Consider the following 17923-nt stretch of genomic DNA (forward strand, 5'->3'; position numbering starts at 1 on the left):
ATTTCACAGCGGTAATTTAACACAAGGCCATAAGATTCCCGTGGAACGTAGCAACATTCCGGATAGGGCTTAACACCTGGACCAGGATTCTAGAAGTGGCTTGGGACAATCCCACAATTACGCCAGCTACGGCTTGATAGGAGCCTATTCTGAAAAAATGTAGTGCAGCTAGCAATTTAGTTAACCCTGGCACTGCCTGTGTTCTCTTACAGGATGATTCAAGGGTAATGCAGATGTCCTGGTATAGCAAATAAATCCATTCTCTTGCAAATTGATATGGTTTTAGACCTTATTTATGCCCTTTTGTGCCTTTGAATCACTTTCAGCTGATACATAACCACTTCCAATGGCTCCATCTTCTCTGTCAGCAGTGATCTGACAGGAATAACGACGGAGCAGTGAAGGAGATAACTAATCCTAAATTTAACGCTAAACCACGCCCACTTTCATTTTCATAAATTGCACTTTCTTCTGTTTTATCGCATCATTACCGAATGATTACCGAATGATTACCGAATGCTCGCTAACAACTGTGGATAACTTTAGTGAATCCTGAAATCAACTTATCGAGTTCGGTACTTTACGGAGCTGTCGGTAATTGATTTGATAAGTCTTGATGAATTGAGGTCATAGTCTCCCAGAGTGCTCAAGTTTCAGTTTGGACTAGTGCTCTGCACCTAGTCAGTTCTGCCCAAGGTCGACCTGTCAAGGCTAATGATGCTTATATCTTTCAGGTGCATCTTTTACACTTGCATGCTGCATTACATTTATGGTTGTGAAAACAATAAAACCTACAGGGGCGTAGCAATAGGGGTTGCAGAGGTAGCCACCGCATCGGGGCCCTTGGGCCAGAGGGGCCCTGAAGGGCCCTCCATCCACTACAGTATTAGCTCTCTATTGGTCCTGTGCTCATAATAATCACTTCTATAGATACTTTGAATAGTGGTAATTATTAACAAACTGTTCCCCATCCCCTTCTTGCACCTCAAATGCTGCAGTTGCCTTTGGCAGGTTTTGGTGCGCCATATCAATCGTTATGTATAAAGTGCCAGGGGGCCCCATTGTAAAACTTGCATCAGGGCCCACAACTCCTTAGCTACACATCTGAAAACGTATGTTTTAATGAAAGGGGCTGTGTTGGTGGTGACACCCCAAATGTTGTCTTCTCATACTTTCTTACTAGTGTGCATTTAATGTGCTTCTAGTTTATTTCAGACTGGCATATTTTGTTTAGGGAGACAAAAGAAAGCCCAAAACAACAGCACCACTCAAGAGTAAGCAAAAATTTATTGGTACATAATTACAATATTAAGGACATTTATTGAAAATTCAAATGAAATGAATAAAAACACTAAAAACAGACCACATATTCCCACACTAAACAGCTGCAAACAATCCTGCCAAATGAATGACCTATACACTGAAAAATGAATACAGAAATGTGTGTATATACACCACTAAATCACATGTGTGTATAGGTCAGGTCTGGATGAAAATAATACTGAATGGATAAACATGTATGTACCTTGGTGGGCATCAATGAGAGCCCAACAAAGTTTGAACCCGGGTTCAGTAAAGTGCAAAAGTGCCAAATATAATTGTGCATACAAGATACATCACATAGGACCATATACTGTAAAGTGCAATACAAACCACAAGTGAAAAATAGCAAAAATAGCTGCAAATAAATAAATAATGAATATATCGGAGCAGCCTATATCTAAAGTGAGGGGACCCTTCCCACCTTCAGCCGCGCTGCCTGGTCTATGTTCTACTGTTTCCTGGGCTAAGTATCTCCTTTGCGCACATCCTCTCATGCACTTTAGATATAGGCTGCTCCGATATATTCATTATTTATTTATTTGCAGCTATTTTTGCTATTTTTCACTTGTGGTTTGTATTGCACTTTACAGTATATGGTCCTATGTGATGTATCTTGTATGCACAATTATATTTGGCACTTTTGCACTTTACTGAACCCGGGTTCAAACTTTGTTGGGCTCTCATTGATGCCCACCAAGGTACATACATGTTTATCCATTCAGTATTATTTTCATCCAGACCTGACCTATACACACATGTGATTTAGTGGTGTATATACACACATTTCTGTATTCATTTTTCAGTGTATAGGTCATTCATTTGGCAGGATTGTTTGCAGCTGTTTAGTGTGGGTATATGTGGTCTGTTTTTAGTGTTTTTATTCATTTCATTTGAATTTTCAATAAATGTCCTTAATATTGTAATTATGTACCAATAAATTTTTGCTTACTCTTGAGTGGTGCTGTTGTTTTGGGCTTTCTTTTCTCTCCCTAAACATTTTCGTTTGGGCCCTAGCACACTCATTTACACTTTATATTGCCCAGTGTTGCGGACATCATTTTGTCAGACTGGCATATTTTGTTTGAAGAATAATTTGTAATTGCAGAGATTACAATCAAAGAATTTTTAAACAAAAATAAATGTAAATTATCTTTAACATACTAATTAAAAGTGTGACATAATTCTAATAAGTCACTGCATTTATTCTTTCATTTTTTTTACTTCCATAAAGTAAAAACCTGAAAAATAAGGTAAGGTATATAAATATTTTAAAGCCCTGACAAACACATTCAAGGATTTTCAAGTCTAAAAATATATTTTAAATCACTGGCAGTGCCAACTGGTGCACACACTTTGACCATGTACCAAACCCACTTAAATTTAAGTGACATCAAGTCAATTTTTCTGAAATCCAAAAGGCTTGCAAAGTAATCAGTCTTTTTCTAGGTTTATAATGTGAAAATATAAGATGTGATTTACTTTGTCAGACACAGAATCCCTCTGTGCTTATGACCAGGCTTTTCCATCAAAGAGATTTTGAAGCTTTCAAAACTGACTTCAGTATTGAAGAACACCTTCATGTAACTTACTGTGTTCAAGGGTATGGCATTGGTTGAACAGTGCAAAAGCAACTTAATAAATCATAAATAAAAATGATGGAAGACATGCTAAATACAAGGTTGCATGGTTTTTCCTTATCGTATGGCTTACAAGAGAGGCTAATAGATCAAAAGCATTCAAACCAAAATCGTATGCTAATAAAACTACTATCTTCCTTTCTGCTTTTCAGAGATCTCTACGTTCATTTTGTAAGAATGTTACAAACCAAGAAAACAATGGAATTTTAATTATGATAAGTTTGCAAATATTTTGTTTTTAAATAACTGAGTAATGTTACTTTGTACCGACATGCCCAAAAGATATATCCTTCTCTGACTAACATGTAATCAGAGAGAGATCTTTCACTGCCACACACTGCACATTGATTTTTAATAGATTTTAGCATTTTTTTTTTAATTGTCCAACAAAGAACCATCCTGTTCGATTGGTAATGTGGGTCAATTTTTGCTAGATTTAAATTACAATCAGGCAGCATGTTGGGGCAACAATCTTCAGCAGATTTGATCACAGTATTCGAATCTGCTTAAGAATGTCTCATTCTACGCAGCTCTGATCATGTGCGTAGCCTGGGAGTTCTAATTGATTGGGATTTAAACTTCAGAACTTAAATCTCTGCTGTGGTGAAATCTTCCTATTTTCACCTGAAGAACATTGCAAAAATCAAGCACCTCATCCCCCCAGAAGATCTGCCAACCTTAGTCCATGCCTTCATCACATCCCGACTGGACTACTGTAATGCTCTCTACACTGGCCTTCCAAAAAAGGTCTTGTACCGCCTAAAGCTGATACAGAATACTGCTGCCAGACTACTAACCAACCAACCCCGTCACTGCCACATAACGCCAGTCCTGCACTCCCTTCACTGGCTACCTATAGAATGGAGGGTCCTATTCAAGATCGGCCTACTGACATTTAAATTCCTGAATAATCTAGGTCCTGGATACATGAAAGATATGTTGCAGCTGCGTAGCAATCCCCGCATTCTCAGATCCACAGGTTCTAATAATCTAGTCATACCCAGAGTCCATTTGGAAACTTTTGGTCCAAGAGCCTTCTGTCATGCTGCCCCTACGTTTTGGAACTCCTTACCTCAACAGATCAGGAGAGTTCCATTCCTGGACGTGTTTAAATCCAGACTGAAAACCCACCTGTTCAGTTTGGCATTTGAAGAAATATAATTTTTGTTGTGTGAATACTTCATCCTACTAACAATTACTGAATCTGAGAGAGCCTAAGCGCTTTGAGTCCTATGGGAGAAAAGCGCTATAGAAATGTTATTGTATTGTATATTGTATTGTATAGTGTATGGGCACCTTAGGTGATATGAGATGTTTATTGTGAAGAAAATTACTGTGGGTCCTTTATATGCCACCAATAGTTTCAAAATGTTAATTTCCAGTCCGTTTTCAAAATGTATAGCCAGCTGTAGACTGAAAGGTAAAGGTAAATTTTAACATTAAATTATACAAACATTTGTGCTGTGCTGGTACACTATTAGAGATCATTTTTAGCAAGAGTGGAATTTCTATTTAAGAGCTTCATTATTAAAAGAGAAACCGTAACCATGAATTGAACTTCATCTTAATCAGTGACTGATACCCCCTTTCCCATGAGAAATCTTTTCCTTTTCACAAAGGGATCATCAGGGGGCTCTGTATGGCTGATATTGTGGTAAAACCCCTCCCACAGTGTGATGTCAGGACCATGGTTCCGACATCACACTTTGGAAGCCTTGTTGCATTGTGGAAAATAACAGCTGTTTCCAACTGCCAAAAAAGCAAGCAGCATCTCCTTCCATCACCTGCCAGCAGTAAAAATGTCACCATGTGATAAATGTTGAAATGTAAACCAGGGAGAGGAAAGAATTTACAATGGGCAAAACACTGACTAAATAATTTATACATAATTGTTGTAAAAATTAAGCACTTTTTTATTACATTATTTTCACTGAAATTCCTCTTTAAATTAAAGGGAACTTAAACTGAAGGAAAAAATTAGTTTAACTTACCTGGGGCTTCTACCAGCCCTCTGCAGCTGCTCTGTGCCCACACCATCTCTAAGCGATCCTAAAGCACCCCGCAGCGATCCTCTTCTGGCCGGTCATCTCGGTCCTGTCACCGGCAGTAGAGATTTTTGCATACTGCACAGATGCAATCAGGAGGCGCGCAGAGCAGGGTCGAAGTGGGGGACTGGAGGATTGCTTTGTCATGGTGCAGGCACAGGGCGGTTGAAGGGGGCTGGTAGAAGCCCCAGGTAAGTTAAACTCTTTTTTTTACCCTTCAGTTTAGGCTCACTTTAAAGGGTTAGGTAAGAGTTAAAGGATACCCGAAGTGACATGTGACATGATGAGATAGACATGTGTATGTACAGTGCCTAGCACACAAATAACTATGCTGTGTTCCTATGCTGTAGTCACTCAGACAGGAAGTGACTACAGTGTGACCCTCACTGATAAGAAATTCCAACTATAAAACACTTACACTAGCAGAAAATGGCTTCTGAGAGCAAGAAAGAGATAAAAAGGGGAATTTCTTATCAGTGAGGGTCACTTCCTGTCTAAGTCAGGACTGAGTCAGCCACTTACATACCTGATATTTAACTCTTTCAGGCAGAGAAAGAAAAAAGGAACACAGCATAGTTATTTGTGTGCTAGGCACTGTACATACACATGTCTATCTCATCATGTCACATGTCACTTCGGGTATCCTTTAAGTTTAGCAGTGAATTCTTCAATTCATGGTTAAGGACAAGGAATCTACTGAATTTTGTTGAGGTTTTTGATTAAGAAAGAGCTCCCCGGAATATTTATTAATTTCACCGTTTACACATACAGGTGGCAGTTTTCCTATGGTCAACTTTCTTAACCTCCCTAGCGGTATTGGCGGTTATACACATCAATACAAAACATGCTGTGAACAGTATTGACATGCATACACGTCAATACTCTCCTGCACTGTATACTAGACCCTTGCTTAACACATTTTGGCAAGTTACAGGAAAAAAAAAGGTTATGAAAATTAATTGGATCACTTTTTGCACAGAAATCCTGGGGAAATTGAATGCCAAGGAGGTTAAACTTTGTATGGATTTAAGTATACAGACCTGAGTGTAATAATACTGTCAAATAAGTGGTACTTGGTACACATTTTCATGTGAACTAATTCATAGAATGCAGTGAAATCTATTTTCTCCTCTTTTGTTTGTTTTGAAATAGATCCAAAAGGGCATTGCCTTCTTATACTGCTGTCATCTTTGTTCACAATTCCTTACGCATTTTACATTTTACTAAAATTGTCTATTTGTAAGCCGGTAAACATTTTTTGCCGTTTGCTGTTCACAATGTTCCTGACACCTCCATCAGCCTAAGTTTCCCATGCTAATTTGTTTCCCGCATGTTTTCATCAGACACCTTGTGAACATTCCTACAGTGTTAATTTCCTTTTCAAAACACATTTGCAATGTATAGTCTTGAAAAGCTTAAAATTTGCTATGTTTCTCTGCAAAATGTAACAAAGGCACATCTGTTATATGGAACATTCCATGGAACAATACCGAGCCACACAGAATGGATTTTAGTTAAATAAGATGAGTTAATCTAAAAACATGAGAGCAATAAGCATTGCCATCGTATTCTGTTATACACACAAAAAAGAATTGACAACAGATAAGGATTACAAATGAATGTGGTTTTCAGAAATACTACAGTATTATTAACTATTATATCCGTACATTGAACCGGAATTTACACTCATTCTCTATATTAATTAGTTCTATAATAAGGATTTCTTTTTGTTGTAAGGCACAGATGATAACAGAAGAGTACAGTAGTGACTGAATAGCATTGCTTTGAAAGTCCGAAACAGGCTGTCTTTGCTTTTTTAGTAGGAGGGCTTTTTGGTTCCTTTTATCCCCCTATACATTCCTAGTAGTTTGGGTCATCCTGAGCTGCTTGGTTACTCTGTTGTATTGGTCCAAGCCCTATTCCATACAGCTTTATCAATCCCTGCCATGTACTAATGAGGACCAAAAGTCTGAAACAGGCTGTCTACATGTGGGTTTGATATGGCTGTGTAAAACTAAAAGCTATAGGCTTGCTATACACCAGCGGTTCCGGATGCTTGCTTGGCTTAACAAGGGCGAAAAGGGATAATTTGCATATTCAGTAGGGCATTGTGGGTAACCACAAATGTTCACTTATAACTGAATTATTGCAAATTTCAAGCTTTGCTTTTTTAGTAGGAGGGCTTTTTGGTTCCTTTTATCCCCCTATAGATTCCTAGTAGTTTGGGTCACCCTGAGCTGCTTGGTTACTCTGTAGCATTGCTTTGGGGAGAGTGTGTGATATTTGTTACAGTTTAAGTCTGTGCTCCAATCAATTTTTCTGGCTTTTGAAAAAGTGCATAAAGCCTCTACAAAGTTGTTGTTAACTCTCTAGTTTTGTTCTTTGTTGTTGTTTTTTCTTTCTTTGTATTTATATAGTGCTGACACTTTGCAGAGTGCTTTTACAGAGTATATAGTCTTGTCACTAGCTGTTCCTTAGAGGAGCTCACACAATATAATCCCTAAAATTATCATATGTCCATCATAGTCTAAGGCCTATTTCAGGAAATAATATTACCTTATTTACATGTATTTAGAATATAGGAGAATATACAATCTCTGTGCAGATAGTGTCCTGGCCCAGATCTGAACTAGGAACCCAGTGCTGCAAAGCAAGAGTGCTATCCACTACACCGCCATGCTCCCCAAGTGCTTCCCCACTCGGAGAACTCCCAATCCAAATGACCCCCTTTGCTATTCTAAAAGCAAAATGTATCATTAAGCCAGTTGTCTTCGTCTTCTTTACCTGACTAAACAGAACAGTCTCTCTGCTTATCTATACATAAAAGTGAAATACGGCCTTTGCCAGCCCAGTTCCTATCGCAAGAGAATGTAAAAGCAGAGAAGTTTAACCGTTTTTGGGTGCTGTATTGAACATGGCTATTTTCTTAGACTCTATAATTGTGTATCACATCTTTTGACGTAGAGAAAAAATTAAATTGCAATTCCATTTTAAGACTGTGTTGACCACAAAAAAAGTGCATTTGTAAGTGCTAATTGTACAGTAAACAGATAAGCTACCTATTATAAGCCACTACAAGGAGTGCTTTACTGTTTCTGATGACCTTTTGAAATGTATGTACCCTCATTAGGTCTTTTATCAGGCACACTATAGTAATATTGGGTAGGACCACCCTTTGCCTTCAAAACCGCTATTGTTCATGCCATCAATTTCACAAGATGATGAAGACATTATTTTGAAATTGAGATTCTGGATGTTGACATGATTGCATCATGCAATTTCTGCAGATTTATCAGCAGTACATTCATGCTGGAAATCTCCCATTCTCTCGGATTGGGGATTTAACCAGAAAATATATTTTTTTTTTGCATGGTATAATGTTTATGGGTATCTTAACCACTAACGAACCAGCAGTCTCTGACCCCTTTTAGGTCCAGAAACTGCTGGTTTGAAAAAATGGTGCTTACCGACATCACACTGCATGGACCCACCCTGTCGCCGTTCATGCCATACACCCATCTCTGTATCCCCCTTGCTCTGCTGTCGCTATGATGGCAGAGCTCCCTGAACCTGTCAGGAGCCGATTTCATGTACTCCAAACCCTGTGATCAATTGGAGCAACGGGAGATCAGCTTAATCAGTGGTAGCAGCATGTGTGTGTTGCGGGGATGATTGAAATCTACGCTCTGGCAGAAACAACAGGTGCCTAGATTTCAATCAGCGTGGTCCAAAAGTGTTTAATATTCAGCACTCTGAAAATATAACAAAGATTACATATCCAAATGCAGCATGATTCTATAGGATGAACTAGCCAAATAATGGCAGGGAATTGTGAATTTTGGCAACATGTTTTATAAATAAAAGTAATTTTACAACAGTGACTATATAGTACCCCAAATGGGAATGTTGGGTGAATCCGACATTCACCACTCTATAAATATATGGCTAGAGAACCTGAAAGCTAATTGTGATAATAACATGCAAATATAGCATGATATGCAGAAAGGCTGCAAGTAAAGAAATTGTTATTTCACTAAATTACATTGAATGTAAATGGCAAAAATTGCACACATTCATTGGACAGCTCTCACGTTTCTTGGAAAATGTATTATATATGTTAAATAGCCAATTAGCCTAAAGCATGCAATTTTCCATGTAACGTGAGGCAAACATCTACATACACAGATATACATGAATCATTTTATCTGTCACAGGATCTGTATTTGTACTTCTGTTTTCTGTTTTTTTACAGTTATTATCTGATTGCTTATTAGACAGTAAAGTACTGTAAAATGAAGACTTATTGGACAGGCAGTTGCCAAGATAACAGGAAGCTGGAGAGATAGGCAGTATGTATGTTGGTATTGTCTGCATCACATAAGTGGCTGATTGGAATTGCAGGTTCTTTGTTGATTCACAACTCTGATTGTGTTCCTTTACTGGGTGTTAACCACTTGAGGACCGTAGGCTTTACCCCCCTTAAGGACCAGACCCTTTTTTTCCATTCAGACCACTGCAGCTTTCACGGTTTATTGCTCAGTCATACAACCTACCACCTAAATGAATTTTGGCTCCTTTTTCTTGTCACTAATAAAGCTTTCTTTTGGTGCTATTTAATTGCTGCTGCGATTTTTACTTTTTTATTATATTCATTAAAAAAGACATGAATTTTGTCAAAAAATGATTTTTTTTACATTTCTGTGCTGACATTTTTCAAATTAGGTAAAATTTCTGTATACCTGCAGCACGAAAAATGTGGACAAACATGTTTTTAATAAAAAAAAAACATTCAGCCTATATTGATTGGTTTGGGTAAAAGTTATAACGTTTACAAACTATGGTGCAAAAAGTGAATTTTCCCATTTTAAAGCATCTATGACTTTTCTGACCACCTGTCATGTTTCATGAGGGGCTAGAATTCCAGGATAGTATAAATACCCCCCAAATGACCCCATTTTGGAAAGACGACATCCAAAAGTATTCACTGAGAGGCATGGTGAGTTCATAGAAGATTTTATTTTTTGTCACAAGTTAGCGGAAAATGACACTTTGTGACAAAAAAGAAAAAAAAAAGTTTCCATTTCTGCTAACTTGCGACAAAAAAAAAATGAAATCTGCCACGGACTCACTATGCTCCTCTCTGAATACCTTGAAGTGTCTACTTTCCAAAATGGGGTCATTTGTGGGGTGTGTTTACTGTCCTGGCATTTTTGGGGGGTGCCTAATTGTAAGCACCCTGTAAAGCCTAAAGGTACTCATAAGACTTTGGGCCCCTTAGCGTAGTTAGGCTGCAAAAAAGTGCCACACATGTGGTATTGCCGTACTCAGGAGAAGTAGTATAATGTGTTTTGGGGTGTATTTTTACACATACCCATGCTGGGTGGGAGAAATATCTCTGTAAATGACAATTGTTTGATTTTTTTTTACACACAATTGTCCATTTACAGAGATATTTCTCCCACTCAGCATGGGTATATGTAAAAATACACCCCAAAACACATTATACTACTTCTTCTGAGTACGGTGATACCACATGTGTGGCACTTTTTTGCACCCTAACTGCGCTAAGGGGCCCAAAGTCCAATGAGTACCTTTAGGATTTCACAGTCATTTTTGTTTCATGACTACTCCTCACGGTTTAGGGCCCCTAAAATGCCAGGGCAGTATAGGAACCCCACTAATGATCCCATTTTAGAAAGAAGACACCCCAAGGTATTCCGTTAGGAGTATGGTGAGTTCATAGAAGATTTTATTTTTTGTCACAAGTTAGCGGAAATTGATTTTAATTGTTCCTTTTTCACAAAGTGTCATTTTCCGCTAAATGCCCTGACATTTTAGGGGCCCTAAACCGTGAGGAGTAGTTTTGAAACCAAATGTTGCGAAATGACCTGTGAAATCCTAAAGGTACTCATTGGACTTTGGGCCCCTTAGCGCACTTAGGGTGTAAAAAAAGTGCCACACATGTGGTACCGCCATACTCAGGAGAAGTAGTATAATGTGTTTTGTGGTGTATTCTTACACATACCCATGCTGGGTGGGAGAAATACCTCTGTAAATGACAATTGTTTGATTTTTTTTTACACACAATTGTCCATTTACAGAGAGATTTCTCCCACCCAGCATGGGTATGTGTAAAAATACACCCCAAAACACATTATACTACTTCTCCTGAGTACTGCGATACCACATGTGTGACACTTTTTTGCAGCCTAGGTGCGCTAAGGGGCCCAACGTCCTATTCACAGGTCATTTTGAAGCATTTGTTTTCTAGACTACTCCTCACGGTTTAGGGCCCCTCAAATTCCAGGGCAGTATAGGAACCCCACAAGTGACCCCATTTTAGAAAGAAGACACCCCAAGGTATTCTGTTAGGTGTATGGCGAGTTCAAAGAAGATTTTATTTTTTGTCACAAGTTAGTGAAAAATGACACTTTGTGAAAAAAAAACAATAAAAATCAATTTCCGCTAACTTTTGACAAAAAATAAAATCTTCTATGAACTCATCATACACCTAACAGAATACCTTGGGGTGTCTTTTTTCTAAAATGGGGTCACTTGTGGGGTTCCTATACCGCCCTGGCATTTTACGGGCCCAAAACCGTGAGTAGTCTGGAAACCAAATGTCTCAAAATGACTGTTCAGGGGTATAAGCATCTGCAAATTTTGATGACAGGTGGTCTATGAGGGGGCGAATTTTGTGGAAAAAAAATTGGGGAGTGTGGGAGGTAAGGAGTTAATTTTTTGTGTAAACTAATTTATTTGTATGTGAAAAATGCTTTAGGGTGTAGTTTTACTATTTGGCCACAAGATGACAACAGTAACTTTTTGTTTAATGCGACCTGCAGGCATCCTTCCGGACGCTTGCAGGAAGTACTAGGAGGCTGTGAAAGTTTTTTTTTTTCACAATGATCGCGCTGCGTATCGGAGAAGCAGCGGATCATTGCAGGGCTTAGATCAACGAACGGGAATGGATTTTCCCGTTCATTGATCTCCGGGCGAGTGGCTGGCAGCGTGTTTACGAGCGGGAGTGCGCTAGAGCGAGCGGGAGCGCGGGCAGCGGCGGGAGCACGGAAAGTACGGTTTTCTCCGTCCCTGGTGGTGAAAGGATGGAAAAAGGGACGGAGAAATTCGTACACGTGGGGGTAAAGTGGTTAATATGCATTTAATGTTATTCAGAATCAGAATCATTTATTTCGCAAGCATGACAGGATCATGCCTGGAATTGGGTTTGGCACATACAGAGCTCAGCATCTACAAGGACATGAAAAATAGTGCAATATACAAGAGACATACATGATAAAGGATTTAACAAGATACTACAGCTAGTGGTGACAGGCTATGAGGGCTGAGCCCATGAGGGCAACCAGTGCCATAGATTCCAAGCACAGAATGACTGTGACAGGACCACGTCTGTGAACCTAAGAAGGATGGGGTGGAGGTGAAATGTGGGTGGAGCTCAGGAGATTAACTGCAGAAGGGAAAAAAAGAGTTCCTGTGCCTCGTGGTCCTGGTGGGGATGACCCGGAATCTACACCCTGAACGCCACCACACTTTCTTATGCTTAGTGACCGCCATACCCTTTGAGCTCCCTCTACCTCCCTCTCTAGCTGCTATAATCTGAGGGTTTCATTGTCTGTCTACACTAGCTACTTCCAATGTAATCTCTAGACCTCCCTCCTCCCCCAGCTCCTAATTTAAAAGGTCCTCCAACCTTCTATCCTGGCTGCTGGAGGACAGATCCTTTTGCAGCCTCCCTACCCCAGAATGCACACCCCCAGCATCATGCAAACATGCATATTTATTAGCGTGTGCTTACTCAGTACTAGCTTCCCTTACACTTTTTCCCCTTCTGGTTGTAACGGTGACCCATCTACCAACCTCGCTATCCTGACCCTGCTGTACTCCACCCTTGTCCTCACTGAGACCCGTCAGAACCTGTTCGTTGACCTGAAGGCTGTTCTCCATGTTGGCAGTAGATTTCAGTGGTGCAAGCTACATTTAGTTCCTTACCATGGTTTGTAATTGAACAACCTGCACACAACGAGTACAAAAGTAGCCACCCTCGAAAGTTAGCTCTAGGTATGTGTACACTGCACAAGATGTACATTGCACCTCACTGCTCAAGATGGATACCATAATTAAACCTGATGTGGATTTAATTAAATAAAATGTGTAAAGATATGGCAGTAGAGTAGCCAGTCAAACACACTCACCTGTTACAATTGTTTCTTTTTATAACGCCTTTGTTTTGCCCCCTCCACTAATTCACTTCACTGACCTTGCTTTTAAAAATAAACTGACTGCAGTCTTTGCTTTCCTGCAAGGATTGGAATAAAGCAATAAAAAAGGGAAGGCTAATCCCTAAAACATAAGGCAAAATTAAATGTAGAATGTAAATGCAAATACAAAGTAATAAAAAACACTCAAATAATCTGTTTAATTTCTTTCCAAAGCTCCAGTAGATTGGGCAGCCTCCTGTTCAAAGTGAAGGTATTGTCAAATTGTCAAATTATTTATTGCAAGAAAAAGAGAAAACAGAGTTGAAGGAGTCCCAAATCGGAGAGGAAAAATATATGCACCTTTAATTAAAGCGTACAAATGTAGACAGTGACATGCCACGGTTTATGGTCAGTAGTATGTTGTCAATTTGAAGCAGCTCTGAGGTGTTTTTCAATAGCCCAGGATCCTCTTGTGTGATCTGATTTAATTAAAGATGCCAACTTTCTCTATTCTTTGTTCCCCTGAAGCACAGGAGAGATAACCTGATGTCGTCCAAGGGGAACACTAAATGCCAGATTGACAAAGCATCTCCTTTTTCGTTTTTTCTTTTGTGACATTCAAGATTTGCTGTCTCATCACTTGTACGTGACAAGGAACAGAATCGGTGACGGAGCTCACCAACTTAACACAATGTCAGCACTAACGTTCCCACAATGCAAATGATAACTTCTGCTGATCAAAATCATTTGGAACGTAATGTTGAGACAAGACAGGCTCCTGATCAACTGCCAGAAAAATCATGTTAGCCATTATCGCATCTCAGTGACACATCCTACTCAGCTGTAGAAAAAATATTGGAATTCGACCTGATACATTCTTCCCTCTTGACCTCTCAGCTAACCTACACAGTGCTTGCATACCATATCTCTCATGCCGAATACAAATACAACTTGCTAGCAAAAGAAACCTGTACTTGTAGTACTGAATCGGTTAATGGATGTTCATGAGACAAGTTAATGTGCTTCCTTGTCCCACCACCCCTACTTCAAACTCCCAAATACAGCATGGTGCATGAGAAAAAAATTAAGGTGACATTCACCTGTCATAGCTTAATGTTCCATTGTATTCAGCTCTGTATCTGTTCTCATAGTGCTCTGCAATACATTTCTAAAGTCATTTCCTTTGGTAACATGCAGCTCTGTTGAAATTAAGTCAATATATAAATAAATTACATCAAAATAGCTTTGCTAGAGCACAGTTGCAATCCATCTGCCTTTATGAAACCTGAGAATCGTAAATGCTACCATTGCAAGCACTACATACTGAATCACTGAGTGTTCCTATAATCACTATAGAAAACAGAGCAGGAAGCTACATACTGACACCACCATCTCCTCTCCAACATAAAAGAAACATTGTAGTAGATCAATGTTAATAAATCCACTGTTATATCTGGAAACAAATGTGTTTAGTAACAGCACACATTCTGTTTCACACTTGAACTGCAATATTTTTTCCATAGGGCTGGATAACACACACAAAAGATGTTTATAGTAAGAAACAGAGCCAGATTTCCCTATAGGCTTAACCACTTGCCGACCGCGCACTCATACCGCGCGTCGGCAAAGTGGCAGCTGCAGGACTAGCGACGCAGTTCTGCGTCGCCGGCTGCAGGCTAATTAATCAGGAAGCAGCCGCTCGCGCGAGCAGCTGCTTCCTGTCAATTCACGGCGTGGGACTCCGTGAATAGCCTGCGGGCCGCCAATCGCGGCTCGCAGGCTAAATGTAAACACAAGCGGAAATAATCCGCTTTGTTTACATTGTACGGCGCTGCTGCGCAGCAGCGCCGTAAGGCAGATCGGCGATCCCCGGCCAATCAGCGGCCGGGGATCGCTGCCATGTGACAGGGGACAGCCTGTCACTGGCTGCACAGGACGGATAGCGTCCTGTGCAGCCCAGATTGCTAGAGGAGAAAGGTATGAGAGGGAGGGGGGGAATTTCGCCGCGGAGGGAGGCTTTGAGGTGCCCCCCGCAACACCCAGGCAAGGCAGGAGCGATCAGACCCCCCCCAGCACATCATCCCCCTAGTGGGGAAAAAAGGGGGGCGATCTGGTCGCTCTGCCTGCACCCTGATCTGTGCTGGGGGCAGCACAGCCCACCCAGCACAGATCAGCTAAAACAGCGCTGGTCCTTAAGGGGGGGTAAAGGGTGGGTCCTCAAGTGGTTAAATAATAGTTCACCATCTACAGTGTATGGGGTGTGTACCACAGATGCGACACTGCACATATGTTATCAGCACTTCGGCAAACACTGAGTGCAGGATATGAACTAAAAAGGAGTCATTTTTGTGATGTAAACAACAAAGGTGACATGATTGTATTTTTAAAAAGAATTAAAGCCAGTAAAGCAAGTGCACTTCATTATTCATCACACCCTCATTTTATGGGCCTATAGTCTAGAGGTAAATAGGATGGAGATGCAAGGTAAAGGCAAAGCTTCACAAACAAAGGGTAGCAGCTGAGGACATGGGAGGTGCTTCTAGGCCAACTGCATTCAAAAGAAGGATGTTGCTGCATCATGAAATCAAATATCATTGGGGAACCAACGGTTGTTCAGATTAATCTCTAAAGGTGGCCACTAATGATCCAATTTCTAGTGAAAACTGGTTTGAGCAATCAGATAATTCTGATCGGAAAAAAAATAATTTACTACCATCAACAAACCAATCTTTGCTTCCCATCTATCACAACCAACAAGAAAATCCAAATTTTGGTCTGATGAAAAAACAATTGGATGACTAATTTTACAATCATTCATAATTGATTGTGCCCATCAACTGAGATTATTTACAACCAATCTGATCAGAATTTTTTTATCGCTCTAAAGGTGGCCACTAATGATCCAATCTTTTTCATCCAATTTTACCAAATCTATGTAGTAAAAGGGTAAATTGAATAAATGTATTAAATAGATAATGTAACGATTGTGGAATTCCCTCCGTGATCAGCGCACAAGACATGCGCTGACACTGCGGAAATCCTCCACAAGTGTGTAATTTGAGGGAACCCAGCAAAAGGTGCAATGCACCTGTAGAGGGAAATTCCTGTCGACAGGTGGAGCTGTGGAGTGCAGAGGAACAGCTCCTCTGCCCTGCCGCAGACGCAGTATCAAAAGAACAAGTGCCATCACTCTGCAGGCTGAATGAATAGAGTAAACTTTAATGGTAGAAAAATAACACACATGGGAAAAAAGCCATAAAACCATTTAAAAGCACTGGAGCGCTCCGTACCCAGACATGCCACAAACACACACTCAAAACACCTCCCACACAGGGTACCGGTACCACCGACAAGGATATCAACCCTGCAGGGAGAGAATGGAGCAGAGTGGGGATTTAGGCCGCCTGCAAAGTGTCAAACTACTGGCCGGGATAAAGTCAAAATGGCTTCCAGGGTAACGGCAACAGGTAAGTAAAGAATCTTCGCCCGCGTCGCGGGACTCACCACTCTTCATCCAAGTGTCGTCCTTGATTAGCTGCTGTGCGCACAGGGGGAACTTACACTTTTTCGCCGGACCTCAATCCGTAAAGAGAGGTTCCCGGCCACATGAATCCAAAGGCAAGCCAGCAATGCCTATGATGAATCCCGCCTCAGATACACTCCGGATAGCTCCAGGACAAACGTGCGGGTTGTATCCCCGCCCACCTACGCGTTGCGCCCGCCTTCTACGGGCTTGACACCCAGTTGAACGCTGTTATTCCTGCTCAGCAGTATACAGGCCCCACTACGAGGTTGAGTACGTGCAGTTTTCTGTCTTTGCCCTGCCACAGACGCCAGACAGGAATTGTACGAAGGGAAGAAAAGCAGGGCAAGATAGCCCTGAAGGGGCTTTCAGTCTAGCAGAGGCGGTGTATGCCTGTGCGATTAACCATTCAATTGCAACATGTGTTTAGGGACGCGCAGCCTTTCCCCCCCACCTTTTCTTAACTTTGTAACTATGTAACTGTCAGGTTAGCTGCTCCCAGCCCCTCCTCCTGAGTTTCCTGTTTACATAATAAGTAGTAGCAGATTTGCGTATGATTTGCATCTGAATTGAATGCAAAGTGTGCAGAAAATCTATTTAGGTGCTACACACTGAGCTGGTGGTCATTTGGGATGCAGCCTTAGTGGTATGCGCTGGCGTTCTCCTCGCTGTTCAACTAAATGTAAGTTACACATTTTTTTTGCTTAGCTGCTCCCAAGGTTTTAAATTTAGGTTAGGTCACTTGCCCGGAGGTTTGCCTCACCGTGGCGCAAGTGTATAGTATAATATACTTTGCATGCAAACCATATTGGAAGCTAAAGTTCCTCCTAGTTTAATAAATGTTAGCACTTGTCTTGGATGCAGGGCATGCATTTTTCAGTCTGGCAGAGGCGGTGTATGCCTGTGCGATTAACCATTCAATTGCAACATGTGTTTAGGGAAGTGCAGCCTTTCCCCCCACCTTTTTTATAATGACTGTTAACTGCAATGGAGACAGAACATAGACTTTAATACAAATCCTGCATGCAGCTAGTTAAAATAATGCAATACATTACAATGCAGGGATGTGAACATGCCCATGGAATTGTATGTGCAGTGAGTTGACATGCAGAATTATTCTGCAACACAACTAAGCACTGTAAACAGGGCATTCCCCCCTTCATAAATAGTTTAACA

The 17923-nt window shown here is 40.6% G+C and overlaps 1 protein-coding gene across 1 annotated transcript in view; it reads left to right on the forward strand.

The window, feature by feature from the left end:
* Positions 1-13649, forward strand: part of MEI4 (meiotic double-stranded break formation protein 4) — a 622672-nt gene extending 609023 nt beyond the window's left edge. Inside the window, exon 7 of the mRNA XM_068281515.1 lies at positions 13459-13649. The gene's annotated coding sequence lies outside the window, so the exon portion shown is untranslated. The remainder of the gene's footprint in view (positions 1-13458) is intronic.
* Positions 13650-17923: the final 4274 nt, after the last annotated feature.

Source organism: Hyperolius riggenbachi, chromosome 4 (genome assembly GCF_040937935.1).
Source record: "Hyperolius riggenbachi isolate aHypRig1 chromosome 4, aHypRig1.pri, whole genome shotgun sequence".
NCBI lineage: Eukaryota > Metazoa > Chordata > Amphibia > Anura > Hyperoliidae > Hyperolius > Hyperolius riggenbachi.